General features: G+C 40.0%; 2 protein-coding genes across 3 annotated transcripts in view; both read left to right on the forward strand.

Moving 5' to 3' along the window:
• stim2b (stromal interaction molecule 2b) overlaps positions 1 to 17,533 on the forward strand; it is an 860,843-nt gene that overhangs the window by 570,146 nt on the left and 273,164 nt on the right. The window lies entirely within an intron of this gene.
• Positions 1 to 17,533, forward strand: part of rbpjb (recombination signal binding protein for immunoglobulin kappa J region b) — a 127,018-nt gene that overhangs the window by 69,771 nt on the left and 39,714 nt on the right.

Below are 17,533 nucleotides of genomic sequence, written 5' to 3' on the forward strand. Positions count from 1 at the left end.
CACTTTGAAGCTGAATAGAAGTGTCTTGAAGAATATCTAGTAAAATATTATTTACTGTTATCATTAATAAAATAAATCAGTTATTAGAGATGAGTTATTATATGATTAGAAATGTGTTGGAAAAAATCTCTCTGTTAAACAGAAATCGGGGAGAAAAAAATAAACCGGGGGGCTAATCATTCAGGGGGGCTAATAATTTTGAGAGGCTAAAATTCTGACTTCAACTGTTGGTGATGTCTATGTATACATGTTTAACGAAGTTGCTGCTTTATCTTAATTTTGATTGTAATGCAATGATGTGCATCTTTTGTAAAGCTGCTTTGAAACAATAATTATTGTAAAAGGTGCTTTACAAATAAACCTGAATTGAATTGAAAAACCTGAAATTTTCTCCTTAAATTGGCATTTTCCTCCTGTTTACTTTTAGTTGTTTCACGTTAAAGGCAATGTCAGTCACCTATTCTTTGCCATAAAAGTAAAATTACTCAACCTAAACATAGGAGCCTGAAGAAATACTCATTTTAGAGGATTTCAGATGACAACAAGGTTTTTGCATCTGAACTCTTCATATGGAATTCATCTAATGTATAATTATATAAATCTGATTCAACTGTAATTTTTTATTCTGCTAAAAAAAAAAAGAGTCTCTAAAATGAGCGGTAAAACTTGTTCATCGGGCGTTCTTTAACATTTAAGCGCACATGATCTTTGGCTATAATAAAGTTTTGTTAAATCTCCAGCCCTGAAAATAAAAGCGCTTTTGGCCTAGGATAACCTGAGCTGTAGTCCCCGATGAGGTTTGGTTTTACTGTGTCTGGACACTGGACTGCAGTGGAGTTTTTCCATAGTTACTGTCCTTATTTGTCACCATCGTTTCACTCTATTTTCTCTTTCTGCCGTTTCCCTTTATCCATCTTTTTTATTTTTTTATTTTTTTGGAGATTTAAAATTAGAGGCCAAGAATTCAGTCAAGAATTATGGAACGAAACATTTTCGGACAAACTCTTCTGTGAAGCAGCTCCAGTCAGCGGTTGTTGTTTTGAGTGGAGAAGTGAGGGATGAGGAAAATGATAGAGAGGAGAGAGTTCAGCGCTGCCCGCCCAAACCGTGCCGCGCGCCCTGTGGTTCACTTACAGCACCACTGCATTCTGGCACAAAGCACGCTGCCTGGCAGGACATTACCACTGCTCCGTATCCCCAGTCTGTGCAGGACCCGTCCAGTCAATCGCAGTATCATTAGATAAAGCATGACGTGTCCATATAGTCATCAAAATACTCTACATTTTTGTGGAGCATCATAAATATTAGGAAATACAACACAAATCCCAAAACCAATCAAGTCAATTACATAATAAATATAGATCCAAAGAACAATTATTAAGAAGCACCATTTAAAAATCTTTTTCTTTTGAGGAAAATTTGTGTTTTTCAGTATATAACCCTTGAACAGGTTCAATTATTTTTATTATTCTCGGATTACCATGATTTTTGTTGTTGTTGTTGTTGTTGCTGTTGTTATTGTGTGTGAGATTGAGGATATTTGTGTTGATATACCATTCTTATGTCCTGCTTGAAACTTCAACCCATACACCACCAATAAATGAAGTAATACAGTTAATAAACCAGTTTACTTTCTTAGGTGTTGTTGTTCAGTTACAGTTTAGGAGCAAATCAGGCAAGATTTGTTTGGGCCAAACCTATTTATAATGACACTATCTGTGAGCATTTTTTTTAATGAGATGTGCACAGAATGTGCGTGTGTATCTGGAAGCTTATTACTGAAGATAATGTGACATGCCTGGAGGAAGATGAACCTCTTTAAACATCTAGAGTCTCAGTTAACTGGCAGAGTGTTAGACAAACTATCCGCTTCTCATCTTGTGCACATTCAAACATGTAGCTTTGGCACAAGTAACTGTGTCTAGAAATCTTACTAAATCGGCAAAATGTGGGCATGAGCTAACTTGAACAGTTTGTCATTTATATTCTCCCTCTTTTTTCTTTTACCTTTTTGTTGTTAGTTATGCTTTTTTTGTCCAGAGTCTGTATGTTAATGCTTTTCTGTTTAATAAAAGTGTTCACACTTCTTAGGGATACAGGATCAAACTTATTTTTTAAAAGTCATTTAATTATAGTGAAGCTTACAATATAAAAATAAAATTATTTCATGGCAATTTGCTCTGTATCTTAACAAAAAAACACAAACAAACATTATATGCTGAGTTTAACTTGTTAGATGTGTGTACTCTACCTGACAAAAGTTGCTTATCTAAGTTTTAGGAGCAATAAATAATAACTTGACTTCTAGGTGATCATTTGATATCAGAAGTGGCTTATATGAAAGGCCAAGGTCTCTAGATTACGCTTATTTTACCACAATAAAATATGATCATGCCTTAAATTTGAATGATTTCGTTAAGACAGTAAGGTCTGACTTTGCTTAGACAAAAGTCTTGTCACTGAACAGAAATAATGTCCAGTATAGAATATAAAGTCATGGTGTAGTGGAAACAGAATGAATATTGTGTCTGACTCCCATGAGCTTGGAGGACTGCATCCATACATCTCTGCAATGACTCAAATCACTTATTAATAAAGTCATCTGGAATGGCAAAGAAAGCATTTATGCAGGACTCACAGAGCTCATCAAGATTCTTTGGATTCATCTTCAATGCCTCCTCCTTCATCTTACCCCAGACGTGCTCAATAAAGTTCATATCTGGTGACTGGGCTGGCCAATCCTGGAGCAGCTTGACCTTCTTTGCTTGCAGGAGCTTTGGAATGTAGGCTGAGGTATGGGAAATCCTGCTGAAGAATTTGCCCTCTCCCCCGCCAGAACAAGGAAAATGTCAGAATGGATTAAAAAATGGTTCAAGTCCAGAGGTTAACTCTAGGAGACTTGTAAATTGAGCCTTTATCAAAAAATGGGGGAGTTTTTCTTTAACACACTGCTAGCCATTAATTAACATTATCCTGCCCATTGCCAAATTTTAGACAAGTGAAAACTAGTTTTACTCTTTGGAGTGCAATATTTGTCAAAATTTCCTTCAGTTATGACATGTTAGATCTCCTAGTCCCCACTTTGACTCAGTTATCCTTTAATCGGCCTTCAGACATAGAGAGGACACGCAAGAGAGAGATTGTGTGTGAATATAAATGACATGGGCATATCTAATAGGTCATAGTAACGCGTTAGCTAACTTTTCACTAGTATTTTGCTCATATTTGTTAGTTGGTTGATCAACACTGGTTCTGTGCTGTAGCACATGACCATGTCTTCAAGATCAAGGGAAGGCAAGTTTGTTTATATAGCACGTTTCATACAAAATGGCGATTCAAAGTGCTTTACATAAACGTCAATAAAAGAGGCAAGTATAAAAATAAAAACTAATAATAAAAATGATTAAAAAGTGTTAAAAATATTATAAAACAATGAACAAGAAGAGAAAAACAAATTGGTGAGATCTGTCAGGCGTAGCACAGTGCTCATTTAGTAAAGGCACAGCTAACAGATGTGTGTTACGTCCTTTTAGATGTTAATATTAAACTAGGAGTAGATGACATAACATACAATAGTTTAATGTGTGTGACAAGCGGATGGAGAAAGAAAGAAACAAAGGCCCATGCTTTGATTTGCTTGTGTTTTTTTCACAGTGACGGCAGCCATGAGTCGCACTTTGAACTGAAAGTGAAACCTGTGCGCACATGATTTAAATGACCATATTGCATTTTACAGTTATGATTACGACAAGCATTTGATCTGTTTTTTCTTAAATAGCGAACACAAAGTGTTATGCATGAAAATAAAAGTTTACTGTGTCAGTATAACAACCCTAGACTATATATAATGCTGAATTTAATGCAAGAAGGAATCTGATAATGACAAAATTCTAGTTTTACCAGTGAAAACAAATGGTTCAATAATGTTGTCAATAACAGATGACAAGCACATGTCTTAAACATAATTAATCAACTTCAAAATTATGAATAGTTTTATTCTGATGTCATAATTTTACTGTGAATTAACAAACAGGACATATTGAAAGTTTGTTCAAGTCCACCATAATGACTAAAATTTACAAATTGACAAAATTTAGCATTTTAAGCAACAGTAGACCTACACATGGGCCTAATATTATTGTTGTTGTTTTACCATAAGTTTGGTAATTAACAATAATAATAGGCTTAACATATTAACCTTTGATTTATATTTACAGTATTGTGAGAAAATCTTGATCTTGATTTTATGCAAAATAAATCGTGAATCACATTTTTGTCAGAATCGTGCAGCCCTAATAGATAGATATTTATATAGCATATTTCATACACAGTGGCAATTCAAAGTGCTTTACATAAACAGGAATAAAAGAGACAAGTATAAATAAAATAAAAACAAATAAAAACAGCGTAAATACATATTTTCCATATTCCAAAGCACTGGTGTATCATATTTTCTCATTTTACTCTGGGACTTCCCCATCCTGGTGATCACCCATCGACCAACCCTTGTCAGTGAACTATGAGGGCAAAAACATAAAATAAATAAATGAAATAATAGTTCATTAGTCATAAAATTATCATTAGTCATTAAACTGTTCAATTAATCAAGATTTAGATTTTAGACCAAATCACCCAACCCTAATATAGTAGGTTTTATATTTTATTTCCAACTACTGAAATGTCAATAAAAGACACTTTATTGAACTGTAGTGTTTAATTTACAACATCAAAAGTTGAACAGAGATCGAGGTCCCATAATGCAATTCACAAGCAGAAATAAACGCAAACACAAGATACAGAAACTTTTAATTAACAGATATTTATTTACAGTGCTGGAATCGTTTTGGTTTGTCAGCTGGCATGCTGATACGAAATCTGTTCTTTTCTGAATATTTATTTTTTTATCGCGAGTGACTCCTTGAGCCATGTTAGATTTAAAGATTAGCGAGAGTTCGGTGATTCATTTTTACGTCTGTGACACAAAACGAGAGAGATCACTGGAAATATGGTTCTCATGTCTCATTGTGGTTTTTCCCATTGTCAAGCTTCAGTCTGTCTGACACTTTTCATCTTACTGGCCGATGCATCTAATGTGGCATTTAGACTTTCATGTCCTGTGGTTTTGAAACTTATTAAACTATGTATCTGTAGGTGATCGCATGTGTTGCGGCTTTACTTATGCGTGTTAGGTGTTTGTTTGCGTGTCAGAAGCTCTTCCTGTTGAAGTGCCCATATTTGTCACACTTTTGCTGAAAACGGATGACTCACAAAGATCTGTCCACTGCTTCCCTCAGCACGTGTCTGGCTTTGAGCAAATGTTTATCAGTGTAATAATGCTTGCTTTTTACCGTGTCAGTCCTGATGTTGCTTAATGTTACAATTCACACTTTTAGATATCAAGTTTTCAGCAGAGTAGATATCAGCTGTTTTACTTTGTCCTTCACTTCTGTTTAAATTGAAAATTCTCCAGTCATATCTGCAGTTTTTGTGAAGTATCTGTGAATGTGTTTTCCGTAAGGGAGCTTTCAGCAGAGCAGTTTGTGGTTTTTCTTTTAAGCATGTGACGTCACATGGCCCAGTGACTTGATATTGTGTGCAAGACCTTTACATGTGTTTGTATAGAACAAAAAAAAAAAAAAACAGACCTTCAGGACAGCTTGCATGGAGTTGAATGCTGTTCGTGACTTCATTTTAACAACACTGCAAGGTGAAATTATCCAATATATAAGTAACACCAAGTTTCATTCACATGTTCCTCATCAGATGATGGCCAATCAAAACCTAATCTTCTGTATTACACTTTTCTGATTTCATATCTAGTTGAAGTATACACTACCTGACAAAAGTCTTGTTGTCTATCCATGTTTTAGAAACACCAAATAATAACTTGACTTTTAGTTGATCATTTGGTATCAGAAATGGCTTATATAAAAGGCAAAGGCCTTAAGATTATGCTTATGTCACGTTCCGGTAAAGGGAAAAAGGAGCAAGGACCCAAGCGCAGAGTGAAGTAGGATTTATTAATTAAAAAATAAAATAAAAGGCAAAATAAACAACCCAGAGGGGGAAAACACTTCTACAACAAACAATAAATCAAACAAAAAACAAACAAACTTGACTGGGCAGGCACGACAAGGCAGGACTGGACACAGCAAGACAGGTAAACATCGACAACATATGATGACGAACTCGCAAAGGACTGAAAACATGAGGGGGTTATAAAGCAAAAAGTAAATTGACACACAGGTGAACATGACAAACTAATAATGGGTTAACAAGGAGGGTGGGACTAGACAATAGACGGGAGAGCGCATGACACAGAGAGACAATACAAGCCATGCGCTCACATAACACAACACTGAAGCACACGACAAAAGCACGTGACCACAATGTAAACACCGAGCCACGTGCTTTGACAAAAGACGCAAGACACGAGCACACGATGAATGAAAACTCACCATGCGCTCACATATGCAGCATGCATGCTTCATCCCAGCGCCGACCAAAACCGAAACCAACAAGACTGAGACGCTTGGAATGAAACACCATGCTGCTGACAGACGAAAACACAAACACGAATACAAGAGCGCACGCGTCTGAGGGACGCAGAGCGCGCACGCGGCCGCGTCAAGCAGGAGCGCGCACACTCTGCGTACACCCACGACGGCGCGCGCGCACACAGAGACAGAAACAGGACCAGACACGAGTAGTGTCAGAGATCTGCCACCAAAACAAGAATTTACAAGATCAGAGTGGCAGAACCCTGACACTACCCCCCCCCAAAAGGGACGCCACCTGTCGTCCCTAAAGGGAACATCCAACAAGGTACAAGACAGACAAGAAACACCACAAGACAACAAAACAGGCAACATCAACAAACACAAGACAGGGAGGTGAACAGGCGAGACAACATGAAGGGGGGGAGGGAGGGGAGCCAAGTCAGACCCAACAAGACAAATAAGGGAGGGATGGGAGGGCAAAACCAGGGAGGATCAGGAGGGACAGTCCAGGACAGGTGCAATGGGTCAGGGACCCCGGCAGGGAACCAGGGTGGAGCCGGAGGATCAGTCCAGGGTGGCAGAGGCATGCTCCAAGGTGGAGCAGGAGGGACAACCCAAGGAGGATCGGCCTGGGATAGCAAGGCAGGAGGCCTGTAGGGAGCTGGCTGGGATGAAGGCCTGTGGGGAGCCGGCTGGTCTAGAGGCGACTTAACTAAAGCCGGCGGGGCTGAAGACCAGAGGGGAGCCGGCGGGGCTGAAGACCAGAGGGGAGCCGGCGGGGCTGAAGACCAGAGGGGAGCCGGCGGGGCTGAAGACCAGAGGGGAGCCGGCGGGGTTGAAGACCAGAGGGGAGCCGGTGGGGCTGAAGACCCGAGGGGAGCCGGCGGGGCTGAAGACCCGAGGGGAGCCGGCGGGGCTGAAGACCCGAGGGGAGCCGGCGGGGCTGAAGACCCGAGGGGAGCCGGCGGGGCTGAAGACCCGAGGGGAGCCGGCGGGGCTGAAGACCCGAGGGGAGCCGGCGGGGCTGAAGACCCGAGGGGAGCCGGCGGGGCTGAAGACCCGAGGGGAGCCGGCGGGGCTGAAGACCAGAGGGGAGCCGGCGGGGCTAGGAGCCGGGCTGGGGCCGGCTGGGCAAGACGTCTGGGGTGCGCCGGCAGGGCAAGACGTCTGGTTGGGGCCGGCAGGGAAAAGAGCCGGGCTGGGGCCGGCAGGGCAAGACGTCTGGTTGGGACCGGCAGGGCAAGGAGCCGGGCTGGGGCCGGCAGGGCTAGACGTCTGGTAGGTGCCGGCAGGGCTAGACGTCTGGTAGGTGCCGGCAGGGAAAGACGTCTGGTAGGTGCCGGCAGGGAAAGACGTCTGGTAGGTGCCGGCAGGGAAAGACGTCTGGTAGGTGCCGGCAGGGCAAGGTGCCGGGCTGGAGCCGGCTGGGCAAGACGTCTGGTAGGTGCCGGCAGGGCAAGGTGCCGGGCTGGAGCCGGCTGGGCAAGACGTCTGGGTGGTGCCGGCAGGGCAAGGAGCCGGGCTGGGGCCGGCAGGGCTTGACGTCTGGGTGGTGCCGGCAGGGCAAGGAGCTGGGCTGAAGCCGGCAGGGCAAGGAGCCGGGCTGGGGCCAGCTGGGCAAGACGTCTGGTTGATGCCAGCAGGGCAAGAAGCCGGGCTGGTGCCGGCAGGGCTAGACGTCTGGTTGACGCCGGCAGGGCAAGACGTCTGGGTGGTGTCGGCAGGGCAAGGAGCCGGACTGGGACCGGCACTGAGCTGCGCTCTGGGGCTGGAGCCGACACTGGAGGGCGCTCTGGGGCTGGAGCCGACACTGGAGGGCGCTCTGGGGCTGGAGCCGACACTGGAGGGCGCTCTGGGGCTGGAGCCGACACTGGAGGGCGCTCTGGGGCTGGAGCCGACACTGGAGGGCGCTCTGGGGCTGGAGCCGACACTGGAGGGCGCTCTGGGGCTGGAGCCGACACTGCAGCAGAGGTCTTCCTCTTTAACCTCCGCTTTTGAGTGCGGGTCAGCCCTTGCGGGCTGGACATGTGTTGGGAGGTGGCGCTGGTGTAAGGGATCCTCTTCTCTTGAAGGATCACTCTCTCCTTTAGCTGCAGAGCAGAGGGCAACAGAGAGCTGGGATTGGGATGTTCGCCATAAGCAGCCTGATGAACCAAATGCTCCACAAACTGATGGTAAGATAGCCCTCCCAATTTCAGCATCTGCTGGATATTGAGGGGCTTGTCGAGGGCATAGTTAAGGAGGTTCACCAGGGCTTGATCATTAAACCCCAGCCCCTCTGCTGCCACACAAAATTTAGCCGCAAAACTTTCCACCTTCATGCCACGTTGCCGCAGCGACTGCAGACTGATGAGCTGCAGTATGCGGCTGGAGAAGGGGCTGTCTTCACTCTGCTGGGTCCTCATCTTTGGCGAGTTCGTACTGTCACGTTCCGGTAAAGGGAAAAAGGAGCAAGGACCCAAGCGCAGAGTGAAGTAGGATTTATTAATTAAAAAATAAAATAAAAGGCAAAATAAACAACCCCGAGGGGGAAAACACTTCTACAACAAACAATAAATCAAACAAACAAACAAACAAACTTGACTGGGCAGGCACGACAAGGCAGGACTGGACACAGCAAGACAGGTAAACATCGACAACATATGATGACGAACTCGCAAAGGACTGAAAACATGAGGGGGTTATAAAGCAAAAAGTAAATTGACACACAGGTGAACATGACAAACTAATAATGGGTTAACAAGGAGGGTGGGACTAGACAATAGACGGGAGAGCGCATGACACAGAGAGACAATACAAGCCATGCGCTCACATAACACAACACTGAAGCACACGACAAAAGCACGTGACCACAATGTAAACACCGAGCCACGTGCTTTGACAAAAGACGCAAGACACGAGCACACGATGAATGAAAACTCACCATGCGCTCACATATGCAGCATGCATGCTTCATCCCAGCGCCGACCAAAACCGAAACCAACAAGACTGAGACGCTTGGAATGAAACACCATGCTGCTGACAGACGAAAACACAAACACGAATACAAGAGCGCACGCGTCTGAGGGACGCAGAGCGCGCACGCGGCCGCGTCAAGCAGGAGCGCGCACACTCTGCGTACACCCACGACGGCGCGCGCGCACACAGAGACAGAAACAGGACCAGACACGAGTAGTGTCAGAGATCTGCCACCAAAACAAGAATTTACAAGATCAGAGTGGCAGAACCCTGACAGCTTATTTGTCCAAAATAAAATATGATCATGCCTTGATTTTTCAATGATTTCATTAGGACATTAAGGTCTGACCTTGCTGACAAAAGTCGTGTCACTTAACAGAAATAATGTCCAGCATAGAATATAAAGTCATGGTGCAGTGGAAACAGAATGAATATTGTGTCTGACTCCCATGAGTTTAGAGGACTGCATTCATACATCTCTGCAATGACTCAAATCACTTATTAATAAAATCATCTAGAAGGGCAAAGAAAGCTGTTTTTTCAACCCAATTTCTGTTTTACAGAGAGAAGATTTGTTCAACACATTTGTAAACATAATAGTTTTAATAACTAATTTCTAATAACTGATGTATTTTACCTTTGCCATGATGACAGTAAATAATATTTTTGCTTCTGTACAGCTTTAAGGGCCATTTAAAGTCTTAACTAGGTTAATTAGGCAGGTTAGGGTAATTAGGCAAGTTATTTTATAATGATGGTTTGTTCTGTAGACTGATCGGAAAAAAATTGACCTTAAAATGGATTTTTTTAAAAATGTAAACTTCTTTTATTCTAGCCGAAATAAAACAAAAGACTTTGTGTGACTGTGTGTGTGTGTGTTCAACTGTGTGTGTGTGTGTGTGTGTGTGTATATATATATATATATATATATATATATATATATATATATATATAATTGTATCATTATTATCATTTTAATGGGTACTTGTTGAATAAATATGCAATAACCCATACTACACAAACAGATTTGCAGTGTATTTGCACCCTACTGTGAATCTAAACTGCTTACTGACTGTAACCTTTTATTGCGCAAAACCATGTTAATTCTCAGACACAAACAGATGCATGTAGATTATGCAAAAGGGGAAAAATTTCAGTGCAGGTGGTTTGAAATCTGACAGTAACTGTGTTGAAATATTTTGTTGAATGTGGTGAATTTGAGGCGGTGTTGCTTAACGAGAGTCAATTTTCCAAGTTACTCTCACACTTTTGGCACTATTTCCTGGTCAGGTTTTATTATTATTATCCTGATCCAATACAAATGATTTAAAATACTGATTCTGAGTCCATATTTAATACTTCTTTTTACCTAATGAAGTTTATTAAAAATCTAATTGTTTAGAAAAATGTGTGACCTGTTGTGTACAGTTTCAGTATTATTTTGCAGAAACACCAAACAGATGTCCCTCATTGTTCTAACCGTCCATCTTAGTAGAAGATTATAGTAAAACTAATAAAGTACTTACCATGAACATCGTCATCTGTGCCATAATGAGATTTGGGAAGTATTTTAATAAATCATTACCTCATTCAAACAAAATACTTTATAAGCTTAATCTAAAGCCAGTTTAATTAATCACAGAAAACATAAACCTTTTGATATACAGTCACCCACCACTAGTACCTGATTATTGCACCCAATTTTGCCTTTAGAACTCTCTTTTACTTGTGGCATAGATTCAACAAGGTACTGGAAATATTCCTTAGAGATTTTACTCCATATTGACATGATAGCATCACATAGTTGCTGCAGATTTGTCATTTGGCTGCACATCCATGATACCAATCTCCTGTTCCACCCACATCCCAAAGGTGCTCTATTGGATTGAGGTCTGGTGACTGTTGGGGCCATTTAAGAACAGTGAACTCATTGTCATGTTTAAGAAATCAGTCTGAGATGATTCATGCTTTATGACATGGTGTGTTATCCTGCTGGAAGTAGCCATCAGAAGATGGGTGCACTGTGGTCATAAAGGGATGGACATGGTCAGCATATACTCAGGTAGGCTGTGGCATTGACACGATGCTCAATTAATACTAATGGGGGCCCAAAGTGTGGCAATATTCCCCACACTTTTACACCACCACCAGCCTGAAACGCTGATACAAGGCAGGATGGATCCATGCTTTCATGTTGTTGATGCCAAATTCTGACCCTACCATCCAAATGTCCCAGCAGAAATCAAGACACATCAGACCAGACAACTTTTCTCCAGTCTTCTATTGTCTAGTTTTGGCCTGTGTGAATTGTAGCCTCAGTTTCCTGTTCTTAGCTGACAGGAGTGGCACCCTATGTGGATTTCTGCTGCTTTAGCTCATCTGCTTCAAGGTTAAACGTGCTCTACTGCAGACCTCGGTTGTAACGAGTGGTTATTTAAGTTACTGTTGCCTTTCTAACAGCTGGAACCAGTCTGGCCATTCTCCTCTGACCTCTGCCATCAACGAGGCATTTGCGCCCACAGAACTGCCGCTCACTGGATATTTTGTCTTTTTGGACCATTCTCTGTAAACCCTAGAGATGGTTGTGCGTAAAAAACCTAGTAGATCAGCAGTTTCTGAAATACTTAACCCTGCACGTCTGGCACCAATGTATACAGAATTTAATCACAATAAGCAGACTTGTAAACAACAGCATTATTACTGATTTAAGCAAGGTGTGCATATGTTCGGATGTGCTTCATAAACAAACTAATGCAACTTTAAAAAAAAAAAATTCTTGTACTCTGAACTGCTGAAATCAATGTGCAGTCTCTGCTCTACAGTATGTCCTTAATCAGAGAAAGTAAAGGCATTTACAGTAATATATATTTTTTTTTTTTTCAAGGAACTAAACCAACGTTGACATTTTTGGAAATGAGAAAAACAACAATAGTTTATTTTTAATATTTTTCTATACAATATGGACTCTTTTCACAATACTGTTTAACATTCATATGCATCTTAAATTCATGAAAGATTTTAATAAATTGATTAAAAAAATCAAAAATATGTGAACCCGGGCTTAAAAACTGAAAAAAAAAAAAATAATCCAATCGGTTTACTCCGAGCAGAATTGATATTTTTTTTGGTTCTTTTATTGTGTTCCTTAATAAACAAAATATTCTGAAAATGTTTTTTAGGGAAAAAAAAAAAACGGTAAAGAACGTTATTTTATTACAAAGTATATCAGGGCTCTAGAGTGCCCTGAATTCTTAATGGTGCAACTAAAAATTCTATTCGAGGGGTAGGATTAGATGAATTTTTGATGAGTATCGTTAAAGAAATATTTATTATATGAACTTGCTTTTGGTTTTTATCTATACCGGCTTTGCGCACTGGCTCACTGGCTTAAAGGCGCTAAACACACAGCCCCACTACTTGGTATCGAGCGCAGGCCTGACGCTACATTTAGATATGGTATAATATGAAATAGCAAATAAATTATGAAAATTGTGAGATTAAAGCTAGGCCTATAGTCCAGAGATATGGTCCCCGTGTCAGGTCAGGTGCGCTCGTAAATAGCGTATAAAACACAGCGGCGCACTCAACTCACATGGGAGAAAACTGAACTAGTAGATGACATGAGGCGGGCAGCATAATTCGTTACATGTTTTGGTTAACTAATTCTTTAAATACAACTCTTTTGAGCTCTAAAGGGTAAAAACGCAGAAGAAATTTGCCGTTAATTTAAGCAAAACCGCAACTGCCAGTAATCTTAACATTGGTTTTTCAGTTATGTAGCCTAATAAAAATGTTTAGTACACTGCACAGTGCAATTATTATTTAAATTTATTATATTCATAATTAATAATATTAGTAAAATTGACAATTTGCATAACCCTTTTGAATGTTTGCTTTCATTTTCACATGCTAAAGAACACTTTTACGGTTTTGTAAAGAAACATCCCATTATGCAGCAGCAGTCAAGTTAGGACACTTAAAAATACCTTTTGCGTTTAAAGATGATCGGCCTGTGAAGTAAAGTTTACATTGTTATAAATGAAATGGGTATAGTGTGTGAGTAAGTGGATTTGGCGTGATTCCACCTTTTAAATGCGCTGCAGGTAGGCTGAATGTCAATCTTTTAAAAATATGTAGAAAATATATTGAAACACCAGAAAATATATTGAAGGCCTACATTAAGAGCTAAAATACAGTTAGCATTGGGACTTAATTTTTTTTTTTTTTAAATCCAATCATCCATTCATCTCCCTCTGAGATATTAGTTCAATTATGTGCTGTAGGCTTTTAACCAACACCCCCTGTATACAGTTTACGCACTTCAGGTCTACAGTTCTGATGTGTTATAAATTACTTGTTTTACATAACAGTAAAACATATTATTAGTTTTTATTGTAAAATATACATTATAATCCAGTACAAAGTAAAACAATATTTATTAATGGCCTATTGGTAGTGTATAGCCGTTAAGCATGTTTTTTTATTAATATTAAAACATATTACAAAATAGCCACTTTTTGATTTTATTTCATTTTTGTATATTTTTATCACACGAAAAATGCAATGAGTTGTATTTTGGTTTTAATTTTATTAGAAATTCATTAGTCGTTTAGGCAACATTAGCCTAGTTGTACATTACATTGGCTCTGATGGCGTTTTTACAGATAACCTATTTACAAAGATTTTTATTAAACAAGTGCACTACCACAAGATAATTTTTGTAGGTGTAAAAATATAAAAAGTATCATTCTCATATTCTTGCCTATGTACATATTTGCCAAAAAAAATGGGGTTCTGACTAACTCACCCAAACCAAAACACCATGATGTAATTTAGCTTGAAATCATATTCTATAATGAACAGTCAGATCTTTGTTTACTGCTAACAGACAATATAACACAAAGTTCCCAGCGTCCTAGCAAATGGTGAAGGTCATCAATATTCTCTGTGAGATGCTTTGGTGTTGTGAATTGTCAGGTTGCCGGATGTCAAAGCTGAACTCTGTTGATGTGAAAACCCTTGAGCGTTGGAGGGAAATGTTGAAAGTCTTGGAATGTTCTTGCCTTGGTGCCTGTAATCATGAATCAGACATGTGGCTGATTTTATGCGCTTTACACATGCTTGTCTTTGCACTGTTGAGGGAATTGACTAGAAAAATGGCTATATTTTATCCGGGAATAGAAGAGGACTCTGCTTAGCAGAGATTTTTATCTGTCGTTTCTGAAGTACACAATCTGAAATCTATGTCACAGTCTTTCCTACACACACACACACACACACACACACACAGCGGGTTATCAGAAGTATCAAAGGTATCGAATGACATGGGCCTGAGGAAGATGACATCACCAGATCTGCAGGAATTCACTGTTTGTGTGTGTCCTGCGAGGCTGGGAGGTTCAGCACAGTTCAATATTCACCCGTTTCACAGCGTTCACTCGACATATAAGGTATAAGATAAAATTGCATGTAACCTTTCAGATAGGATATTTCTTCTTTGTTTTTTCATTTATTTTTGGGACTGTAATAGCTTTGTGACCAGTACTAAAACAGATGTAACATCATAAAAAAAGTAGGCAATAAGCTGTCCCATAACTAGCTGTGACCAGAAGGGGTGTTTTGGCTTGGTTTCTCTTCCTGTTTATAGACCCATCAATAATGAGATCTTCTGTAAAGCACACTGTTGGTGCAGTTTTAGTACTTTGTTTACCTATATGGGCTATATTCATCAAAACTATCTGGGTTAGGGCTGTGCAATTAATCGAAAATTCAATTTCGATTTCGATTATGGCTTCTAACGATTATGAAAAACCATTAATCGAGATAAACGATTATTGAATCATATACCAAAAGCGCGAAAGACCGCATGCTTATGTGTGTGCCTGTTTTATCATTAAAGGGCCATGAAACCCCCTTGTTTCAGCAGGGTGTTTTCACACCTCTACTTTGGAAAAAGTCAGAAAAGTGGGCGTGTCCAGCTCTGTTTAGGGGGGAGTGTCGGAGGAACTAAAGTGGGATGGTGTGGAAGTGTCTATTTGGGCACGCGCGAGTTTCAGTCAAAATACCAAAATACACACACATGAGAAAGTGATGGTGTTTAACCTACATGGACATCTGTAGTCAAATTATTTGCCAAATTATTAAATGTTGGACTTTAACTGCAGTTTGGCTCTTTCATTCAGGGAATTCATTCATGCACCTCGCGACAAACGAGATATTTGATTGGAGGAACTGCTCTAAGCGTGTATTTTTCATGCAATGTTTGATACCGCACGGCGAATGAGAGAAAAAAAAACTCTGCATTTCCCGGAAACTTAGATGCACACGGCAGGTAGCGTCAGAAAGCCGTGTGTGTTATTCCGGTCACATAATGCGGTGCTATGTTTGCACTTAGTGCTATAGTTAACTTAATTCGATACGGACAAACTGAATAAACAAAGAGCACTGGTCGCTCATTTACCAAATCTGTAGAGACAGGACAATCACCAGCAACTAGAGCCGCGTCTTTATGAGGAGGAGACTAACGTTACAAGCGAATCCGGATTTCAGCGTTTGCAGATGAGAACAGCTCTCAGGTAAACAATGTTCCTCCTTAGACACGTAAGTTATTGTTGTCGAGCGTCGCGTACACTGTTAATCCACACGTGAGTCTGAGCTCTCACAGAGTGAAAAAGAAAACGAAACTTAACGGCAGCAAACTATAAAAGCAACACTTCACGCTTGTTTTGCCAACACAATGTGGCGTCTCTGTGGCGTAAACACGGTGACACTAATACACGCTATTATGTCATGACCGTGACGCAGCTTCAAAAATTCGTTTCAAACAGGAAGTACGAATTTGCTTGAAATAACGCAAAAACAACCAATTTACACTTTTTAGTGAAATATAGGTGTCCTAATAGTGTTTTTAGCAGTGTGGGACACATATACGACTGTCAACAGCTCAAAAAATGTGTTTTGGTGTTTCGTGACCCTTTAATCAAATGATGAAAACATTCCTTACTGCTCTTGACTGAAGGATTTTTGTAGCTAAAGGGTTTTTCTTAGGGTGAAGATGCTTAAATCACAGTTTGTTTTATATTTTATTCTATTGTATTTATTTCTCTTTCCTTTGCAGGGTGGAAAATAACTGTATATATATACAGTTAAAGTCAGAATTATTAGCCCTCCAGAATATTAGCAACCCTTTGCCTCCAATTTCTGTTTAATGGAAAGAAGTTTTTTTTTTTTTAACTTATTTCTGAACATACTAGTTTTGGTATATCATGTATAATTACTGATTTGTTTTATCTTTGCTATGTTGACAGTACATAACATTTTACTAGATGTTTTTCAAAATACAAGCATTCAGATTAAAGTGCAATTTAAAGACTTAATTAGAGTAATTAGTCAAGTCATTGTATAACAGTAGATTCTTCTGCAGACAATCAAAAATATATTGCTTAAAGGGGCTAATAATATTGACCTTAAAATGGGTTTCAAAATATTTAAACCTGCTTTTATTCTAGCTAAAATAAAACAAATAAGACTTTCTCCAGAAGAAAAAAATATTAGAGGAAATACTGTTAAAATTCCTTGCTCTGTTTAACATAATTTGGGAAATAGTTATTTAAAAAAACTAAATTCTCAGGAGCGCTAAAGATTTTGACTTTAACTGATAATCGTTTTGAATAATCGTGATTACAATTATGACCAAAATAATCGTGATTAGGATTTTTTCCAAAATGGAGCAGCCCTAATCTGGGCTTTCAACTGGCTTGTGCAATGCAGGCTCATTAGGAATATGTGCCCAACGCTACATTTTTGGGAACCATGAAGTGGACTACCTTTTTGTGTGTAAAATTAATGCCACTGGGTGGTATGACACCGCCATATGAAAGGCTCTTTAAGCGTGATCAGTTTGCTTAGTAGCTCAGCTTGTACCGCATTGGACTTAGGAAATGTTACAGTTCGAGTAGACGAAGGATGGTTCGAGACACAAGATATATATCAAGATATATATATATATATATATATATATATATATATATATATATATATATATATATATATATATACAAATAACAGCAGTCCAT

Source organism: Danio rerio, chromosome 7 (assembly GCF_049306965.1).
Source record: "Danio rerio strain Tuebingen ecotype United States chromosome 7, GRCz12tu, whole genome shotgun sequence".
In the NCBI taxonomy this organism is placed as follows: Eukaryota; Metazoa; Chordata; class Actinopteri; order Cypriniformes; family Danionidae; genus Danio; species Danio rerio.